This window comes from Pteropus vampyrus, unplaced genomic scaffold (genome assembly GCF_000151845.1).
Source record: "Pteropus vampyrus isolate Shadow unplaced genomic scaffold, Pvam_2.0 Scaffold736, whole genome shotgun sequence".
Lineage (NCBI taxonomy): Eukaryota > Metazoa > Chordata > Mammalia > Chiroptera > Pteropodidae > Pteropus > Pteropus vampyrus.
In genome coordinates, this window is record NW_011889517.1 from 330646 (window position 1) to 338134 (window position 7489).

Consider the following 7489-nt stretch of genomic DNA (forward strand, 5'->3'; position numbering starts at 1 on the left):
AGTGTTTTGGTCTGTTTCTCCCTTTAGTTCTGTTAGTAATTGCTTTACATATTTTGGGGCTCCTTGATTGAGAGCATAGATATTAATAAGTGCATTATTTGGTTATGAAGTATCCCTCAGTATTTTTCTTTACCTTTTTTATTTTGAAGTCTATTTCATCTGATATTAGTACTACTACTCCCGCTTTTCTCTGAATGCCATTTGCTTGAAATATCATTTTCCACCCTTTCACTTTGAGTCTATATTTGTCTTTAGAGCTGACATGTGTCTCCTGGAGGCAACATATGGTTGAGTTTTGTTTTTTGATCCATTTTGCAACTCTGTGTCTTTTAAATTGGTGAGTTCAGTCCATTTACATTTAGGGTGATTATTGAAATATGAGTTCTTCTTATAGCCATTTTATCTTTCGCTTTCTGGTAGCTCAGTGTTTCCATTGCTTCCTTGTCCTTGTGTTTCTGTTGTCTTTATTTTGGTTGACTTTTGTGGGTTTTCCCTCTGGTTCTTGTTTTATGTTATATACTTTGGTTCTGAATCTTTGGTGTGTGGTTACCATTACGAATATGTAAAGGATAGTGTATGTGTATATATACATGTACACACACACACACACACACACACACACACACACACACACACACTTGCCCATTTTCTTCTGCGCGTGCCTTATTTCCATTCCCCTTTGTGAATTTGGATCTTTGAATCATCCCCTTTTCAGTCATTATTGTCTCAATTTGTCCCCATGCATGCTTAACATTCATTACTATCTTGATATAGCAATTCTCTTCTTATTGTTTAAGCTTATAATGCCTTGTTCTTAGTAGGGGTTGTGCTTCTCTGCTTCTATTTCCCTAATATTCACCTTACTCCTAATTATGTATTTTTTTTTTTCATTTTGTTTTAGGTGAGCTGACTCCTTTCAGTATTTCCTGTAGTCAGGCCTCAAAGTGGAGAATTCCCTCAATTTTTGTATGTCTGGAAAGGTCTTTATTTCTCCTTCATATCTAAAGGAGAGCTTAGCTGGATACATTATTCTAGGCTGGTAGTTCCTTTCACTTAATATTTTGAATATTTGATTCCACTCCTTTCTGGCTTATAAGGTTTGTGCTGAGAAGTTCTACGATAATCTAATGGGTTTTCCTTTATAAGTTATCGTTTTCTTCTCCCTGGCAGCCCTGAGAATTCTGTCTTTGTCGTTTATTGTTGATAATTTTAATACAAGGTATTTTGGTGAAGGCCTATTTGGGTTGAGATAATTGGGTGTTCTGTTGACTTCTTGAATTCTAAGCTCCAGCTCATTCCTTAGATTTGGGAAATTCTCATCAACTATTTGTCTGAAAATGCTTTCTAGTCCCTGCTCCTTTTCCTCGCCTTCGATAATGCCCATTATTCTTATGTTTCTTCTCCTGAAGGTGTCAGCTAGTTCTTGTATTTCTCTTTCACTATTTTTCATTATTCGTTTTTTCTCTTCTTCTTTCTGATTTATTTCTAGATTTCTGCCTTTAATATCACTGATCCTTTCCTTCATTTGGTTGACTTTGTTTTGCAAGCTTGCTGTTTCATTTTTTAACTCTTGCAGTGTGTTCTTTATCTCCAGAAGTTCTATTTTTTTGAGGGGTTCAATCTCCTTGCTCTGCTCATCTAGTTGTTTTTTTTCAATTTCTGAAATTGTTGATATGTTCATTTCTGAATTCCTTGAGTTTTTTCCAGAAGTACCGTCCTGAATTCTCTATCACTTAAGTTGCATATTTCTATGTCTGTAAGCTTATTTTCTGGAGATTTTTTTCTTTCTTTCTGAGAAGCCTTGTCACCTTGGTTGTTCATGGTGTTTAATGGACTATTTCTCTGCCTGGGCATTAATGGAAGTGTATTCAGTTTTTTTTCCAGAGAGATTTATTATATAAAGGTCTCTCTTTAGCCTATTGCAAAGAAGATGTTTTTCTTTTGGTTTCCAGTAGGTGGCGTCTAAGCCTCTTGGGTCTCTGCTTTATATAAAGCCTTAATAATGTCTTTTTTTTTCCTTATAAATGTTTAATCACGCTCACCACTCTCAGTCTCAGCCCTTGTCAGTGTCACCGATAGTTTCGGTAGCATTTGTTCAGATTCCCTGGGGCTCTGCGGTGTTTGGTCTCAGAGGGCATGGAGGGAGGGGCCCTCTGGGTTGGAGGTTGGGGATTGTGGCTCAGCCTCAGTTTTGCAACCACGGCTGGTAAAAATCAACTGTAGTTTCTCTGCTGTCCCGCTTCTTTGCTTTCTGTCCTGATGACTGAGCCCTGCCGCTGGTGTAGTGGAGCTCACAGCACTCTCAGGCAGGGCTGTTCAGGGAACTCACCACACCTTCTCCTCTCCCCCTCCTTTTACAGGGAGCTTGGCAGCTGCGAGAGGCAGCTTCTTCATTTCTCTCAGTCCACTGCCCGACACCCGGGGTTCTGACCTGTGGTTGCTCTTATGCGCAGATCCCATACTCAGACATGCTGGTGTGCAGTTTGGATGTTTTTTGTTGAGTTTTAGATGTTCAGCTTATTGTTGTTTCAAAGGGAGAGATCTGGGGATGTCTCTCACTCTGCCATTTTTCTCCAAACTCTCTAAGTTAGTCCATTCTTATTAGAGATTTGGTGTATTAAGGAAACTTCAAGTATGGGTAATTCATAGATTAAGCATCAGATGGATGCAGGGTTATAGAGAGATTAATAATTCTTATATTCATGGAGCAACGATTGGGATCCTGGTGCAGACTGAGGAGGTATCTCACTGGATACTATCCTGGGCTTCACACAGAAGGGTCTCTGAAATCTCCATATGGAACAGGGAGAGGCAAGTCCCAGCTCTCATCCTCCACTTTCCTCTCTATGCAGACTGTTTTTTCTTCATTCCTCTCTGCTCTGGCTCTTTGTTGTCTGAAAAGTAAATTCTTAATGCGTGAGACAGAGAAAGAGAGAGAAGGGCCATTAGCATCTGGCCCCAGTCCTGATTGCTATCTCCAGCTCTCTGGTGTCTTCCTGAGAACAAGGTCCATATAATATAGGGAGGAGGCAAGAGAATTAAAAATGTTAATCAAGCTACATTCAGAGACTGCAATATGCTGATCAGCCCTGCAGCCAGGCCAGGAGGACACCTGTAGAACAAAGGAAGATTTCTGCTAGGATTGCTAACAACCCATTCCCCACACCTGTGAAGGGGAAGCAGGAACCAAGAGTCATTCCCTATGGCTGAACACATGGGAAACCTATGGATTAAAGGCTGGGAGCTGCCAGCAGGCCTTTCACTCTACATATGCTTACCTTTTCACACTACATACTCCACCCCCCCTTCACTGTATATCCATATGAAAGGAAATGGAAATGGGTTAATGAATTCTTTTAAACTATAACTCATGGGAACTATAGAATGATATATAAAATGAATTCCCTGAACATTCAGGGTCCTTCTCACTGTCTACCTCACTCTCTATCTCTGAGAGGAGACCACACTCTGTGGGGTTTACCCTTTTTCTAATAAACTTTCCTTTTGACTCTAACTTTGGCGTTTATGTTGAGTTCTTTCACACTCTCTGCCGAAGGATCCTCTTCTTCTCGGTGCAGGGCTTGGTCTCCTCCAACCAACTCGGGGAAATTTGTCCTGTCCTGCATCACCTAGACTGGATGGGGGATCCTGTGGACCCTGGTAAACAGGTCCTGTAGACTGTGGGCATAATCTTCCCAGATGCCTCTAGGTGTCTTTTGCCACTGGGTCATATCTGTCACCTTACCCTTGCAATAGCCTTCTTGTTACCATTGATCGGAGTTCAGATAACACACATACATCTAGGTCTTTTTCACTGCCGAATAAATGAATTTCAACTCAGTGAATATGAGAAATATATGTTTATTAAAAGCACATTATGAGGTAGAAGACAGGTCAAGCCTAAAACTGGCTAACCACGTGGAAACAAGGTTACATACCCCTGGGGGAGGTACAGGTTACAGCCAGGGAAGATGTAGAACTATAACCCCGGGCTGGGGTGGAGGGGAAGAGGTGGGAGAGATCTGCATTATATATGGGGCTGTGATGGGTGGTTACAAAGGCGTTCTTAGGTGATTGGTGAGTGAAGTTATTTTGATTGACACTTGGCCACATGTACTTAGTACGCATGTGCTTACCCAGAATTCAGTCTGTTATAATTAGATTCATGAATTTCCAGGCATAAACATAATATTATAATGAAGCTTAAATTGTAGGCAGATTAGGGTAGTACCTTCTACACAGGCGTCTGTAGCCAGATTAGGCCAGCTAAGACTACGACCTTCCTGTCTTTTCTCTCTGGGAATGCAGGAAGATTTCCCTAACTACCAATAAGTTGTTCTTTGGGCGATCTCTGGGCTGGGTCCCTATTCCTTTGTCCCCCCTGTTGCTAATGTCTGACTAGCTACCAAACATTTTCTTTTAGATTTCCCACATCTAACTTCCCACACACAACTGGTCAGAGCTGTTGTAGTCACAATGCTCTGTGCTCCTGCTATACCCGTATTTCCACTTCCTGGGGTGTGTTTGGATAGTTGCCATCATCCAACTATCCCCAGCCGACTCTCTGCACATCATCCTCTATACCACCTAATTCTAACTCTGGTGCAAGATGAAGAACCTCAAAGCAGAAGTTGTTCAGACTCGTGTTCAGATGGCTGGAAGAGGCAAGAGATGGCAAATTATCTTTTGCTCACTGTTGAGGACTAGAGCCAGACAGAACCTGTACCAGACCAGCCTCTGAGTGACCTGGGACCCAGAAGATGAGTTTGGCTGCAGGAGAAGGTGGAGCTGGGGCCTGATCAGGTGCTGAGCTAGAAAGGCAGGCATGAGGCACTTAAGTTGTATTTGGTCCTTGTCTTTTGTCTTCATCAGGATGTGGAATGGCTCTTTGCACAGGGATTTGATGCTGGGTGGTTTCCCTCTCAGTGATGTTGTGGGCACTGTGGGCAATGTCTCTGTGGTAGAAAAGGTGAAGATGCAGCTCATCCTGACATTCCTTAGTTATTCTGGTCTCTCCTTGCCTGGAAATTTGGGTTCCGAGTGACAACTATCATGCCAGCAAAGCCTTCCCTCTTCAGTGTAAATGAAAACCAAGAGGTGGGGGTCATTCGGGCCATTTGGAGGTTGGTTACCTCTGAAACCCATTCTAATTGTTGCAGTTGTAACAGCAGCTCCCAAAACAAACTCTGTAAGATTTCTAAATTGTGGAAGTGATTAAATAATTTGCTGTACATCAATGCAATGGATCATAATGTAGCTTTGGAAAACTATATTCTTGAAAATTCAGTGGAAACTTGAAAAAACAATTGTAATAGGGTCTCAGGCTAATGAAGTTCTTAATTCTTTTGGGGGGGGGCATGCTGTGTAAATTCTTGAAATCATTTATAATTTATTTAGTAGATTTCATGCACTTCTAATTTTTTCCCCTACATTTCTATAATAGAGACGTTTTCTGTGAGCTACTGGGTCTGGCTGGTGCTGCCTCCTGTTGTCCTACCTAAGGTTCTGATGGCTTTTTCCTGGGGCACCCACTCTTTTCCCAGACAAAGTCAAGGTTACCACCAATCACCTCTGCAATTCTTCTATAGTTATGATGAATGGCCAGTGTGTAGTTTCTCCTGACCTTGATGCTTTGTGCTGGGGCAGAGACACTAGCCTCTGTAGACTGGAATTTGCCTTAGCTACTGGCTTGAGAGACAGGTTACCCATGAGGTTACTGCACATGAGCTTGTTATGGTTTTATGACTTTCCAGCCAAGTCAGTAGGGCCTGTAATGCACAGAGTATGCACCTGGAGAAAACAGCGGGAGGAATTGTGTCCTTTTGCCCTAGTTTCAGTGTGCCTTTAAAACACTTTCTTGCCAATGCTTTGCTGCTGAAGTTTACTTAGTAGGGAGGAGTGCAAAGCTGTGGGAGGTAGGGGGCTGGCTCTGGTTTGGTCACGAAGGGAATTTTCTTCGGGTGGTGAGCACCTTGAGATCTGTAGAAACCTTTCCAGTTGGACAGCTGGAGGCAGAGAGCCGCCTTGGCGGTGCTGACTGGCAGGGAAAGACATGGACATGAGATGGCTCTGCCTTAGATGTTTCCTGGGGACTGAGTCCTGAGACTGGGCGGTGGTCTGGGACACTAAGTACATGTCACAGAGAGGAAGGGCTGGATGTGGGCTCTTGCACCCTCTCTCCTCCCCCGCCCCATCATCAAGTATTCTTTCCATTTGTGAATGCAAACATTTACTAACGAGACTGTTATCTTCCAGAACATGCAAGTAGTAGATAATTCCTGTGGGCAAGTGGCAGTAAATATAGAGAGAACGACTAAGTATTGTCAAAGATGCATTTTTGATTAAAATTTTGTTGAAAATGGCTTAGACTGATTGTTAGACAAATGACTTTCCGAAAGAAATACCCATAAAATAATGATCAAACTTACCAATGCATTTCTGTATATAGCCAGTTGGATTTGATATGTGTTCAGTTCAGTGATTAATCCATTTAGAGTATGGAAATTGCAAAAGTGCAGATGGTAAATGTCACAGTGCAAGGAATAATTAACATTTGATGGGCATAGAAGAAACTTCACGTTAAGAAGGTTTTTAAAACAAGATTTTAAAATATGTGACCTTGGTAACATAGGTGTAGACAGTCATGGGCTAATCTTTAGGGTAGGAGTGATATTAATTTAGTCAACATTTTGGGTGGAGTTTTGTATAACTTTAGAGTCTCAAAACAGGAAGCAGACACTTGTCACATTGAAAATGTGGACATTGGTCTATAGTATAGTGTGGTTTAGGTTGTATGAGGGTTTGGGAGAAGGACTCTGGTTATAAATGAACACTTGTGTTGCTTCTATCTCTTGGCTGTTGTGAATAGTGCTGCTGGGAACATTGATGTTCATTAACTAGTTTTAAGCAAGCAGATCTTTTCTTTCTTCTAGGACTTGTGTGGTTTAATTATTTCCATTTAGCTCTCTGATCTCTTTGAGAGTTATTGTGGATTATGGTGTGAAGAGCAGATCCATTTTATCTCCCCCTGCCCAACTATCCAGTTGTTTTAACACCATGCATTAAACGTTTGTTTCCCAGTGACTTGAGACACCGCCTTTGCCACATATGAAATTGAACCTTGTATGGCATTTCAATTCTGTCCCCTTGCTCTGCCTGTTCTATACACACCAGTGGCACATAGTTTTAGAATGTATTTTAATATCTGGTAGGGGAGCCTCTGGTAGGGCAGGGAGTAAAGAAGCTTGCCCTGGGGAGACATCTGTCCTCCCATCAGTCCCTGAGGCTGTGGGCGTTGTGTGTGGGGGAGGGGAATGGATGGGTTGGAGGAAAGAAATAGCTCATCCTGTCCCACAGGATGGCGTGTGGGGAGGTTTCAGTTGTCCTGGGGAAAAGACCTCATTTTCCTAGAGGAGCTCAGACTCAGTCCTGGATACACTTGTTGGGTGCTGAACGATGTTTCATGAACAAATGAGAAACTGGTATTTCC